This window comes from Petaurus breviceps, unplaced genomic scaffold, assembly GCF_028583685.1.
Source record: "Petaurus breviceps papuanus isolate PSGF00001 unplaced genomic scaffold, PetGlider_PUasm1.0 91133, whole genome shotgun sequence".
Classification (NCBI taxonomy): Eukaryota; Metazoa; Chordata; class Mammalia; order Diprotodontia; family Petauridae; genus Petaurus; species Petaurus breviceps.
The window spans coordinates 94,182,951-94,197,406 of record NW_027187419.1 but is presented as its reverse complement, the minus strand read 5'-3'; the positions used below and the strand labels follow the sequence as shown (position 1 = coordinate 94,197,406).

Below are 14,456 nucleotides of genomic sequence, written 5' to 3'. Positions count from 1 at the left end.
ATTCCTAGGAATACATCAGCCCTAATAAAAAATAATGGGAATAATTCCAGTGACCTGGCATTCTGAATTCTTCCAAAGGGCATCGTTTTGTTCCCTAATAAAAATGGGAATAATCCCAGTGATTTGAAATTCTTAATCATTCCACAGGGCACTGTTTTCCCACTTTACTTCATATCTTAATACTATTTGCCAAAAGCAACACTTACATGTTGTTAGTACAAGGATCATCATATTTTTTATCCATCAGTGATTTCAAGTTATAAACAAGGCTGGCAGTTTGCCTGGGGTGACCAGGAGATCGTCAAGTAAGCTTCTCTCCTCTGAACTCCCTTAGTCAAGTTTGATATCTCTCCCTAGATAGAAGGAATTCTCATTTCTTCTCTTAATTTTGTATTATATTAAGAGAAATCTCGCTGATTTTCTTGAGAATAAAGACTCCAACGCTTTCTCATCTTTCCTTCCTAGGCTTCTTCCTTCACAGATTTGCATTGGTCTTTTTTTGCATTCTTTCCCACCATCTTTCAGAGTCTACAGTCTCTTTCAAATTATCTGGGCAAGAGAAAGTAGTGAGTGGCATATTGGAGGAAACTGAACTGTAAAGCAAAGAAGACAGCCACTTTCCTGGATGTCCCTTCATTATCTTCACATGAAACGATATATCTTCTCATCTGAGAAAATGGTGCAACCAGATAGATAATATAAAACTCATCAATTCCTGTCCCAGCAGCAGGTTACAACTGGTCTCACCAAGATCTAGGAACCTTCCCTGTCACCACCTTTTCAGGTGAAGTCCTGGAGAACAACATGGTTCTACTGAGCTCACCATGTGGGCACCAGATTTACAAAAACACTCCTACCTCAGTCTACTTATATCCTGATCTCTGCCTTTATTCTTGACTCAATTTTTCTTTCCTGGGCACCTGTACTTAACCTGTGAACAAAGTAGCTGCCCTGAGGAAGTTCCACATCTTGCACACCATCTTGCATAGCATCTCTGCCTATCAAGATGTAATCTTTAAAATGCAATGGTCGCATTTTACTGAGACCCAGGATAAGGTTCTCTTCACTATTTCTATTCATCCCAGTATACTGAATACCCCCGCTTCAGCTCAGCCTGCTCTAGTGAATGCCACTCTCCTGGTTCTGCTCTTGGTAGTGGGCAGCATTCTGTTCCCAGTGGTAAATACTTTCTCTTGCATCCTGACTTCAATTTCCTATAGGGACAAGCCAGGGAGCTTCTTGTTTGAAGGACTCTGACAATGAAGATGACTTTCATCCAAGCACGAGGTCCATATTCTCCAGCAACATGTCTAGATTATTTCCAGTGTCGCTGAGGCGTAGTGGGGCATCTGTCCCTCAGCCCATCACACAGAGTGAGCTAGTTACAGCCTGGCCCTGGCCAGCACCCTGCACATCCCTCCCATACTCACCCCTGGCCAGGGCCACTCCTCAGATATCTTTCCATTGTTCACTATTGTCCAGTCAGGTACTCCCTTTACTAATGATCTCTTCAGTGAAGCCCTACAGCATGCCCCACAAGCCTCAGATCAGCCAAACCTCCAGAGCCACTGGCAGCCCTAACTACAACTTTGAGAAATGGGCATCCATGATGAATTGTGCCTCTTCAGCCTCAAACAGCTGTGGGAGGGGTGGGACATGGAGGCTGCCCCAGAGCTCATCTTTACTGGTGGAGCTCCTTCACACCTTTGAGAGGCTGTAGTACATGGGCCAGTTAGGATGCTGTAAAGACAAGATGACTATAAAGGTCCTGGGACCAACATATTTCCCCAGTCCACTTTATGTGAAAACTGGGAACAAAACAAAATATGAGCCTGGTTGCTGCTTATAGTGTTTACTGGTTGTTCAGTCTCACAAACATTTATTGAAACACCCTGTACTAGATGCTCCATATTCTGAATGAAACAGATTCTAACAGAGGAAGTGGTTCATCAGGCTGCTGAAGTCACAGTTCCTAAGTACTGCGTCCTGCCTTGCCTCCCAAGACCCTTTTGGGAAACATGAGTTTCTATTAAGAGTAATGCTGTCCTCTTTACAGGCACTGGCCTGCAGGCAGAAGAGAAGGACTTGAGATCCATGGTGACCATTTGAAGGGTGGGAGATGAGGAATTAGAAAAGTCACTCCCCACAGGAGGGCGGGGCTCTATCAGAAAAGCCAAGCCAGGAGGCTGCTGAGCAGGCTGCCCCAGCTGTTGTTTGACTCTCAGCAGAGCAGAGCTGACTGGCTTTGACTGCAGACTGGATGGCTGCATCTCACAGGACCCAGCCCCAAGCACCTGCTGATCAACGAGAAAGACAGAGAGGGAGCCGGCGGAAAGAGACACAGAAGGAGGAACAATCTAATCCTGTGTCTTCCCAAGCTAGACTCATTCAGGTGGAAGTGGCTGAGTGTTACCCAAGGCTCGGAGCAAGTAAGTGCTTTATCTCTTATTCTTTCTATTCTGAATGGGAAGAATTTTCAGGATTGAATGTGGATAGAAACTAACAAAATGGATTTCAAGAGGCATAAATATTAGCAATTTTTCAGGAAGGATTTAGCAGGTTTCTCTGGATACAAGTGTAATTTGAGTAAATAGTTAAGGGGGCAGAAAAAGCCTCCAGTAATTCAATATTAGGTTACATTGATAGAAGTAGAGTACCATCTGCACACGTTTGAACTCATCTGCAGTATTGTCTTCAGTCCTGGCATCACTACATTTTAAGATGGCCATTGATAAATTGAAGCCATGTAAGGAAATAAGCCTTCTCTGATTATGGTGGAATTTGGCTCTGCTATTGGCACCCATTTACAATATTGGAATACAGTGAGATTATGAAATAGGAATCTAGGAAAAATCTACTTCCTTATGGGAGGGGAACATAAATCATAGGCATGAGACCACAGGTGAGCAGGAGGACCTAGACATAGAAAAGAATGAAATGCTGATTGAGCAGAACAGGGTTTGGAGAGAGCAGTGGGATCCTTCTGACCTTAATCATATTCCATGTACCACCAGTATTAATGACTTCTGGACAGTCTATCAGAGTGACACCTCCAGAAAGAACTTTAAGGATATCAAAAATCTCATCAATAACTTCATTTGGACTAAATTTGGAATTGTTTTTGGACAATTTTTAAAGAGAAATTTTTGGAAGTGAGCTAGGAAACACTTTCAAGCCTGGATCCTTGCTGGGAGTTTCAACCACACAGAAAAAGACCGGAGCATTATAACTAGAAAAGAAAATCTATGCAAGAACAACATGAGTGGGATACTCATTCCCAACTTCAAAGTAAGCTAGTCATTAGGTTCCAAATAGATAAGCCCTAGGTTAGGCATGAGTTAGATACAGAAAAGATGAGAGAATAATGGCCCACGAAGAGTTCTAAGCTACTGACCCAGAAATGGAAATGGGTCAGAAATTAAGAAAAATGTTTCTAGACTGTTCATAGAAAACGTTCTCTGGAGAAAATCTCTATGCATTTTTAAACTTCACTGGTTTTTTTGGATGATAAATTTAGAACTGGATGAGACTATCAACTTCAATCCCTTCATTTTACAGATGTGGGAAACTGAGGTTCAGGAAGGATAAGTGACTTGCCCAAGGTCATATATGTAGCAAGCATCAGAAGCAGAATGGTCTGACTAGAATATCAGAACCCTTTACACTGCACCACACTCCCTCCTTTATCCTGTCAGTGAATCAAAGACATTTATTTTGTTATTTATTAAGTGTCTAGAACTACAATGTGCTAGTTGGTGAAATAATATCTACTCTCATTGGTTTTGATTTACTTTCTCCCTGACCTTTCATAATTTTCCTAATGAAAGAAAAAGTAAAACTGACACCAGGTCTTGGTTGAATTAAGATTAAGAAGAGGTGTGTGTGTGTGTGTGTGTGTGTGTTAATCATGTCTACAGCAGGAGTTTTCTGGGAGACTTCTGACAGGAGAGTAAAAGTAAACATATCCCTAAGGGTCAAAATGTAGAAGCTCATTGGTAAAAGCTGTTTTTCTTTTCTTTTTTTTTTTTCAGTTCCCCTGGAATGTTGCTTTACATGTGTCTAGAAAAGCTAGGTGACCAGTGTGCTGGGCCTGGAGTCGGGAAGACTCACCTTCCTGAGTTCAAAGCTGACCTCAGTCACTTACTAGTTGTATGACCCTGAGCTAGTCATTTAACCCTGTTTGCCTCTGTTCCTTCATCCGTAAAAAGAGCTGGAGAAGGAAATATAAACCACTCTAGTATCTTTGGCAAGAAAACCCCAAATAGGGTGATGGAGAATCAGATACAACTGAAAAAGAAAAGGATAATCATGGTGGGAGACCTTTATAAAGGTCCATGTGAAAATTTGATGAAGTCACTATGAATGTTTAGTGGGGAGAAATGAAGGTAACTCCAGTCAGCTTAAAATATTTGCGGGGCTATAGTGTAACAGAAAACAGACTATATGTATATCTGGATAGAACTAGGTTAGTGGAAAGCATCTGGAGGTAAATATTAACCTAGGAGAGGTAGTATGGTGCTATTTTTAAGTTATTTTCAGTCATGACCCCATTTAGGATTTTCTTAGTAAAGATAGTGTAGTGGCTTGCCATTTGCTTCTCCAGCTTGTTTTACAGATGAGGAAAATGAAGCAAGAAGGTCTAAGTGACTTGCCCAAGGTAACACAGCTAGTATCTGAGACAGATTTGAACTCAGGAAGATAAATCTTTCTAACTTCAGGCCTGCTGTACTATCCAACGAGCCACCTAGCTGCCCCTTGGTGTAGTGGTTAAAAATTGGCCTGTGCATCAAGGAGACCTGAATTCAAGTCCTGATTAATCATCCTGGCTGTGTGACTTTGAATAAGTTATTTATGCTCTTAATGCTCCAGATAATCCTCTAAGCCTTCAGGTTTATGTGAAATCATAAGCACAGGCCACAGGCCAGCCAGAAAAAAAATGATCCAACCAAAAAAAAATATCTAATAGAAAGAACTGCTTAAAAAGGGAATGTCTTGTCTTGTGAGATGTGAGCCCCCTATCATTGGAGGTGTTCAGACAGATATTGGATGGCCATCTATTCAGATTTATGCAAATTGAATTCCTATATTAGGTTAGTGGTTGGAATAAAAGGCTTCTAAAAGCCCTTCCAACCAAAGATTTAACATCTTGCTAGGATATCCGTCAATCCCTTTCAGATACTATCATTTGTTAATGGCAGGAACAAAATATCTAATCTAGAAGGGGCCTTAGAGATCCCCTAGTTCAATATTTTGTAGATGATGAGCTTTGTACACAGAGTGGTTTGGTGATCTTTCCTAGGTCATACACACAGCAAGAGTTGGAGATTAGGATTTGCACCAAAGCCCTCATGCCTCCAAGCCTAATACTCTCTATACAATATAAAGAACTAGGCAGATCCGATTTCCATTAGAAACTGTTTCCATATTTCCATATTCTGATCTATGGAAAAATTGTTGGGCACTGGTTTAAAGTAGCCCTGTCAGTATCAGTCCTGCTCTCCTTATGTTTGAGAAGCACTTGATCACTATAATGGCAGTTTCTGTGGGGAAAAATAGTACCAAGGACATAAACACAAATAATTTTTTAAAAAACAATTTGATAATTACTCAGTCAACAAGCATTTATTAAGTACCTAATGTTTACCAGGCAAAATGCTGGTACAATATAAAATTAAGGAGGACCTAGCCTCAAGGAGGTTACATTCTAAATGGATAACCAAGTATGTATGAAGGTATATACAAAATAAATGTTGGTGATTTTGGAAGGAAGGTACTAGTAACTGGGAGGGATCAGGAGTGGTGCCATCTAGGAGGGAGTATTTGAACTAGGCTTTGAAGTAAGTTACAGATTTTAAGAGTTGGAGGTGTGGGGAGTTGAGATATGATGATGAAGGAGTATATTCCAATAAAGTTCACAGTTTATACAAAGGCATGGAGACAGAAGATAGAGAATTTTTGTGGAAGGAACAATAAGAAAATCAAGTTTGACCAACCCGTAATAAACAAGAAGTTTGGTAATATATAACAAGCCTGGGAAATTAGGTTGGATACAGAATGTGAAGAGCTTTGAATACCAAAAGAGTAGTTTATATTTGATTCCAGAGGCAATAGGGAGCCACTGGAGAGGGGGAATGATAAAGTCTAAACCTAAGGGATACTACTCTAGCAGCTGAGCAGAGAATGGATTGGGCAGGGGACAGTCTGGAGGCAGGGAAGCAGATTGGGAAACCATTGAAGGTAACAGGTGATAAGGGTCTGAATCTTGTGAGTTAAGAGAAGGGAACACATGTGGAGCAGAACTGGTAGCTGATTGAATATATGGGATGAGGGAGAGTAAGGAGTCAAGGAGACAAGTTTGAGTATCTGGGCAACTGGAAGGATGATAGTACCCTCAGTGGAGATAGGGAAATTTGGAATAAGGATAGGAAATATGGATTGTGTCATGTACATATTGAATTAGAGATGATTATTAGATTTCCAGTTTGAAAAGTCCAATCAGCGATGTTGGACTGGAGTTCAAGGAGAGAGACTAGAAATGAAAATGTATGTCTGGGTATCATCTTTGTGGAGATGATAATTAAACCCAAGGAGCCAATGAGACTGACAAGAGAAAGTCTATAGACTATAGAGATGAGAATTAATGAGACAACTTTGGGGTACACCTACAATTAAGAGTCATGACATGGATGATGAACCAGCAAAGAAGACTGGAAAGGGTTGGTAGGACAGGGAGCAGGAGAACCAAAGGAAAGCAGTATCATAAGAACCCAGAGAGCAGAGAATATAGAGAAGAGGAAGGTCAAGAAATTTGAAGATTGAGAAATTAGGAGAGAGCAGATTTAGTTCAGTGATGAAGTTCAAAGTCAAAAAATGTTTTATATCTTTTGTTCTTTAAGGCCCAAGATAGTTTTAATTGTCAAAGAAACTAGAACAAATTATTTCCTTTCAGAGAGATCTACCATAACTTTGTTTAAAAGTAATAAAGTTTAAAGGATTAAAGAAAAGTTAATAGAAAATTTCGTTTTCTCTGATGAATTAACAATGCATTGTATTTATCACTCACACACATTTTTGTGATTTTAATATTTGAAATCTAAAAAAATAAACACAATGCATTATGTATTAGTTTTTCATGAAGGAAGATGACACTGATTTTATTGAACTTACTTGGAAAGAGTAAAGAAACTGAACATGGGATTTTAAAACGAAAAAAGAGAGACTTTCTGACATCTACCATAAAATTTTGGTACTCCCCAAATATATCTTGAATTCCTACTATGTTCAAGACATAGAAGGATATATAAGAAAAAAAGTTACTTAGTAAACATTATTTTAAGACGTCATTTTATTTTCATCAACAATATCTCCCTTGAATGAGCTTAAAAGATTTAAATGGCTTTTTTATTTGATTGTTAAGGAAAAGTGTCCTTAAACTTAGTCTAAAAGTTAAGGCAGATTTTCATATGTTCTTCTGGATTTAGAAAAGTTCATTTCCCCTCTTTTTTTCTCTCTTGTTATACTTAACTTTTCTACAAATCCTAATAAATGTGATTTTATAATATTCTCACCAATTTCATCTATTATTATTATTTTGATTTTTGGAGGGCAATTGGGGTTAAGTAACTTGACCACGGTTACACGGCTAGTTTTTTTGTGTGGGTGTTAAGTGTCTGAGGCCGGAACCGAACTTGGGTCCTCCTGACTCTGGGGCCAGCGCTTTACTCACTGCGCCACCTAGCCACCCCTTCATCAATTATTATTAACAATTGTATTATTCAGTCTTGATTTATATATACTAGACATCCAAGAAAAAAATCTGAATGGATAAATATTATGCTCATAAGAAAACCATCCTTGAAAAACTGCCAATGTCTATATGTTTTCTTGTTACCAGTGATCCCTGAATTATATTTATGGGTCTCATCATATTTCTTACAATCAATCTATCTCTCAGGCAATGTCCACAAGACCTGGCCTCACCTTTAGACTTCCCAAGCCATTAACATGTTTTGTGACTTTAACAGTATCCCTTCAATTTTCAATGTAAGCTGTCTCATCTAGGAAATGAATGACTTGGATGAGATGATCTCTAAGTTCTCATTTAGCTCCAGGATGTTTATGATTCTATCTCAGTGGATCTGTGATGTCATCAGTATATGTGAATACCACCCACATTGTATCTTCATTGATGAAGACTGACCTGCCTGCCCCTCATCATCTATTACAACTCTTGGTCTCTTATAAATTCTCCATGGACTTTCTACTAAATGTAGGCTTTCTTCTACATCTCTCTTGACATTGGATACCAACCCAACACATTGGCTGTCCACTGTTCACTGCTCATTTTCTGTTAACATATTATGATTCTCTTAGAAATGTTTATTTCAGATTGTTAAAGCAAATTCACAGTACAATTTAGTGAGTTCTCTTGATATTTATTCACTATAAGCCATGCATGTTTGAGAGGCAAGGTAATAGTTACAGGGTCAGCCTTCAGGCCTAGGTTCAAATCCTATCTCTGATATATACTGCTTACGGGACCCTGAGTAAGGCATTCTCATCATTCCAGATAGTTCCTTAAGGCTATAAGGTACAGAGAAAGTATCCATCTTCTTTGCTAGAGGAAATTTGCTCTCCTAGCTATTTCTAAAACCAATTAAATCAAAGGTTCGATTCCTATCCATATACACACATCCATATCAAAAGAAACACATAGACAATATACATATGTATATTTGTATGTGTATGTATATGTATGTATGCATATATATACTATACATACATATGTATGCATATACATACATATACCCGTGTTTCCCCGATTATAAGACCTATCCCAAAAATAAGCCCTCCCCTTACTGTGTAAGATTCCTCTAAAATAAGCCCTCCCCTGAAAATAAGCCCTATTGAGATTGCTACTGTAGTGAAGGTGATCCCCTGCGCTACACGCTACATTACGGTACCCTCTGTATGCCCCGTCCCCCCCCCCCCCCCCCCCCCGGTGAAATGCACGCCGCGCTCCGAGCTGCATCCAATCAGAGCTGCAGCAGTGAGCGCGTCATCCTGTTCTTCCCCAGTGAGTTGCTTGCTGGTGCCATTGAGAGCAGTGCCGCGGAGGAGAGCTGAGGCAGGACAACATAAAAACCCGGTATGTAAGCAGGAGTGAGGGGGCATGATGGAGGATAAAAAGGGCATGATGGAGGAAAAAAGAAGAATTCAGGGGGCATGATGGAGTGAAAAGAAGGACTGATGGTCATAATTTTATTATTCTGTCTGTTTTGACCCCCAGACATGAGTACAAAAAGGAAGAGCTACCGTATACTGTTGAGTATAAGAAAGCAATTGTAGAGGAGTCACATGTCATTGCTGTCAATGTTCATTAAAATAAGCCCTCCCCTGAAAATAAGCCCTCTGGTGTTTTTCTTTCCAAAAAAATTAATAAGACAGTGTCTTATTATCGGGGAAACACGGTATACATGATACTGGACTGTATCATGCATTTTGATATCTGAATTATAGTTTCTCTGTTACCATCATATCTCCTACTGGACTTTAAGCTAGTTGAAAATAACAACTGACTTTGAAGTAATCTCTGCACTTCTCCAGTACCTATCATAGTTTTCTATTCAATGGATACTTAATAATGTTGATTCATACATATATAATATGTGCATGTGTATATATGTATGAATATATTCAGATTTGGTTGATGTGATGGTGAATGTTTTTTTTTAAAGCCTTTGTTGAAAGAGGTGGTTCTCTGGGAGTGGGGGAGGTGCATATAGGAAAATATAGTTTGTATAAAAACAAATGATATCAATAATTTATTTTTAAGTAGCAAATGAATTATTTAAAGTTTTTATAGAATCATACCTTTATAGTTGGAAGTCATTTTGGAGCTCAGTGCAACCCCTTTATTTTATAGATGAGTTGCCGAAAGTTATATAGATTTTAAGGGGCTGAAGTAGGTTTTTGCCAATTGTTCCAACTCCAAATTTGGGACTCTTCACACGAAATGAAGAACTTTCTGGCAGTATCTACTGTTTGGAGACATTTGGATGATGGTTACCCTCATCATTTTCTTTTTTTCTCTCTTCCAAACCCTCCACAGACTGGCTTTGTTGTTTTAATTTCAGTTGTTTTCCAGTCATGTCCAACTCTTTGTGACCCCATTTGAGGTTTTCTTGATAGGGATATGTAGTGGCAAGCACCCCAGTGTCCCCAGGGTGGCTGCCAGCACAGGTTCTTGGATCTGCTTTGATAAAGGAAAGCAACTCAAAATGGGCTAACAAGTTTACTTTAATCAGTCAAATATGTATCGTTTACCTAGTTCAGGGGAAAGAGGTCAGCACCCTGAAATTCAGAATATACAGACAGAATTATCAAGACAGAAACAGATCAAGTAGACAGATTTCCAAACTGTCCAACCATTACATCCATACCCAATCAACATCTGGGTTTTTCAAAGCCAGGGGGGCTCTGGACAGAATCCATATCAAATCACAGAACACTTCTCAAAGTGAGCCCCAAAACAAAGCTACACATCAGGACTTATATAGCCTTCTCCTCGCTCAGAGAATGTAACAACCTTATTGACCCACTGGCCAATCAAAAAGTATCTACTGAAAAACAAGCCTCCCACCCCAGGCTCCAGGTGCACTTTAGCCTGGGGCAGGAAAGATCTTTAAAATTTACATTCCCATTACTGGATACTAGAGTAATTTTCCATTTCCCTCTCCAGCTCATTTTCAGAAGACTAAAGTGAGGCAAATAGTGTTAGTGACTTGCCCAGGTCTGAGCAAGTGTCTGAAGCCAGATCTGACCTCAGGAAGATGAGTCTTTCAGACTCCAGGCCAGATGCTTTAACCACTGTGCCACTTAGCAGCCCCAATAAATTAGCTTTGGGTAAACTGGCTAATTTTCTATCCATTTTCACCACCTGCTGACTCTCATCAGATTTCTTCCTCTCTAACCCACTATGCTACTGAAAACTGTATCCACTTTTTCCTTCTCCCAGATCAATGAAGAAATGCTATTCTTAGTAATAGCGAGAGTGTCATATAAACAAAAAGTTTAAAAGTTTACTACAACTCTTGCTCTAATCAAAACTCTTCTCTCTCTTGCCTTTTTTTACACACTCATAGACTCCATGAAGCTGTCCATAGATACTGAATGGGTCCTTTGGGAAAGATTGATTTACATTTCTGAGAAAAAGTAGGCTCAGAAAATTTTGTGAAATCTGCAGCTCACCCCTCCCCTTAACTCCCACAGGATGTGGTAGGGATTCTGGGAGAAAAATTAGGGGTTGGAGGAGAGGATACCAGACTAGGGTCATTGCCAGAAGTGAAGAAGTCTGGGTCTGAAAGGAAGGGGGACTATTCAGAAGTAGCCCTGGGGATTTGCCACAACCTCCTCCCTCTCAGATACAAGTTCTGCCACTTCAGATTTACCCAAGAGCACCCCAGAAACTCAGTGAGATGGAAACAGGGGAATGGTAGACAGTTCAAGGCAGCAGTTGAGGAAATGCTGGAAGGGATAGAAGGAGATGGAAATTCCAAACTGAAGGGAACTCAAAGAGGGCTCTTGTGGTCCCTGGCTGTGTGACAGTTGTTTTGTAAGAAGCATAAGGAACATTCTTTTCTGTCTTTCTTCATTTCCCAGCCTGTCTGTTTCTGGAATCTGTCTTACTTGACCTGCTTTGAGTGCCATTCTAGTGGGGCTCTTTGTTTTGCAGCTGGTGTTTACATACATGGATGTGGGTTGTCCTAGAGCCTGCTGGCCATTCCACTTGTAAGCAATCTTATATTGCAATCTTATAAGCAATGTGCTTATATCCTGCAATTTAATGTCTGAATTATAATCACCTCTGTTACTATCACATCTCTTTCTAGATTTTAAGACAGATGAGGGCAGGGACTGAGGCCATATACACCCTGTACCTCCCAAGCACTCAGCACAGCTCTCCACAGAGAGAATAGAGGGGATTAAAGCAACAAGTGGTACTTGGAATTGAGTGAACCCTGGGGACTCCATCTTGTGACTCAATTCTAGAGCTAGCTTCTATTTCTATTCAATTATGTGTCTAGTCCAATTTCTGTCTTGTGAGAAGTTACCGAATTATGGAAATTGTAAGAAAATTTTTTCATACTGTTTGAGCCTATCTCTGCATAACTGGGAAGTTGGATCTCCTCTATCTGTTACTTAGACATCAACTAAGGACCTAGGTTGGTGGGGAACCTGCAACCTCAAGGCCATATGTCACCCTCCAGGTCCTCGAATGCAGTACTTTGAATGAATTCAGCCTTCACAGAACAAATCCTAGGATTCTAGTCAAGAAGACTGAACTTCCTGAATTCAAATCTGACCTCAGACTCTTAATGGCTGTAACTGCTCTGGGCAAGTCACTTAAACCTGTTTGCCTCAGTTTCCTCATCTGTAAAATGATCAGGAGAAGGAAATGGCAAACCATTCCAGTATCTTTGCCAAGAAAGCCTGAAATGGCATCACAAAGAGTTGAACATGACTGAAAAAAAATGAATTAAGCAACAATTTCTATCAGAAAAATGTTATACAAGTTTACCTACAAATTACTTACATGTATTACTACATGAACACATTTTTTTTTCATTACAAAATGAATGACAAAAATGGAACTCAAAACCTATGAGCTAAGGATGAATATAAATATTATTTTAGATGTTTTATTTGCTCTTTCAAAATAGATTGTTTTAACAGTGAGAACAATGTTATTGAATATACCTCATTATTTTTGCAACACTTACATCAATACTTTGTAACTCAATAATTCAAAAGATTGGTCAAAAATTCATTGCTGTAAACCTGATGTCTAATGGGAAAGGAATTTTACCCAGCCACATTTGCCAATGAGGTGGATAGAATCACTCTATCAGCATATTGGTGACATTTCCATTCTACTGAGATTTAGGTGTTTCTGCTGTTGATGGTGATTGGCAGAAAAGTAGTGAAATAAATGTAAAAATGCATGTTTGGAGAAATAAATACTTTTTAAAAATTATTTTTCAAGGGAAGGAGGATATATATGTATACATTCATACATACACATACACACATGCATGCATACATACATACATAGATACACATATATAAAATACACTCCTCTATTCTTTTTTTTTTTAGAGCAATCAGGGTTAAGTACCTTGCTCAAAGTTACACAGCCAGTTATTTCTGGGTGTGGTGCTAAGTATGAGCCTGGATTTGATCCCAGGTCATCCTGACTCTGGGGTCAGTGCTCTTACTCACTGAGCCACCTGGCTACCCCTTACACTCCTCTATTCTTGACATATCTGAGCTGCCACAGGAAAGGCTCAGTCAGATGTTCTGTCCTCAGCCAGCTTAATTATGGGGCTTAATTATGGGGATAGATCCTTCTTTATCATTGCTATTTACATGTTTATGAACTCACACACATACCATCACTCACATGTCATATTATTACTGTTACTTTTAATTTCCTTCACTCTGCCTCATTCGCTCATGACTGAAACATGGGGGTATACTCATTCCTAGGATTTTCTGAACCTCACTGCCTGTTAAAGGAGTTGTGACACTGGACAATTCATTCCAAAGAGCATTTACATTCAATTGAATAACTTTCTTGTAATCATCCCTTCACTCCTAGCCCCTAGGTCTGAGGCTAGTATTAAACCTTGCTACTTCTGCTTCTTCTATGGCCCCTGCCCCCAGAGAAAAATGGTAGAGCCTTTGATAAGAGGCTTGTAGCTTCCCTTGAAGTTTTGCCCATTGGTGTAGTTTGGATTTTTGGGAGGGAGGGTTCAGGAACCATAGCTACTAGAAGAGAAAACTATACAAACTGAAATATTGTACAAACACCTTAAAGTTGGGGACATGGCTAGATACATATTTATATTTATACATAGTAATACACATTTTCTAAGACCAAACTGTTATGTTCACATTCAAGAAGGATGGATAGCATTTGCAGTTGTAAAAACCCTAAATAGCAAAAAACATACAAGAAACACATATACAAGATGTCCCAAAAGTTTTAGTTCAGTTTTATACATAAATAGAGCTTAAAACTATACTGAAAGTTTTGGTACCTCTTCTATATCAAGGAGTATGTTGTGGGAGTCAGAAACTAACATTAAGTGTTAAGTTGTAGCCATCACAAACTATATAGGAAAAGTATTCTTCTGATATGATGACTATTATTATCATCAGTAGTAGTAGTAGCAACAGCAGCAGCAGCAGCAGGAGTAGGAGTAGTAGAAGGAGCAGGAGGAGAAGAAAGAGGAGGAGGAGGACGAGGAGGACGAGGAGGATGAGAATGAGGAGGAGAAGGAGGAGGAAGAGGAGAAGGGGGAGGAGAAGGAGGAGAAGGAGGAAGAGGAGGAGGAGAAGGAGGAAGAGGAGGAGGAGAAGGGGGAGAAGGAGGAGGAGGAGGGGGAGGAGGA

General features: G+C 39.6%; 1 protein-coding gene and 1 pseudogene across 1 annotated transcript in view; both read left to right on the top strand.

Moving 5' to 3' along the window:
• The first annotated feature begins 930 nt into the window (after positions 1-930).
• LOC138155162 (ubiquitin-like protein 7 pseudogene) lies at positions 931-1,710 on the top strand (annotated as a pseudogene).
• Positions 1,711-1,998: 288 nt separating this feature from the next.
• LOC138155364 (sodium channel protein type 9 subunit alpha-like) overlaps positions 1,999-14,456 on the top strand; it is a 117,907-nt gene continuing 105,449 nt past the window's right edge. The window contains exon 1 of the mRNA XM_069080574.1: positions 1,999-2,429. The gene's annotated coding sequence lies outside the window, so the exon portion shown is untranslated. The remainder of the gene's footprint in view (positions 2,430-14,456) is intronic.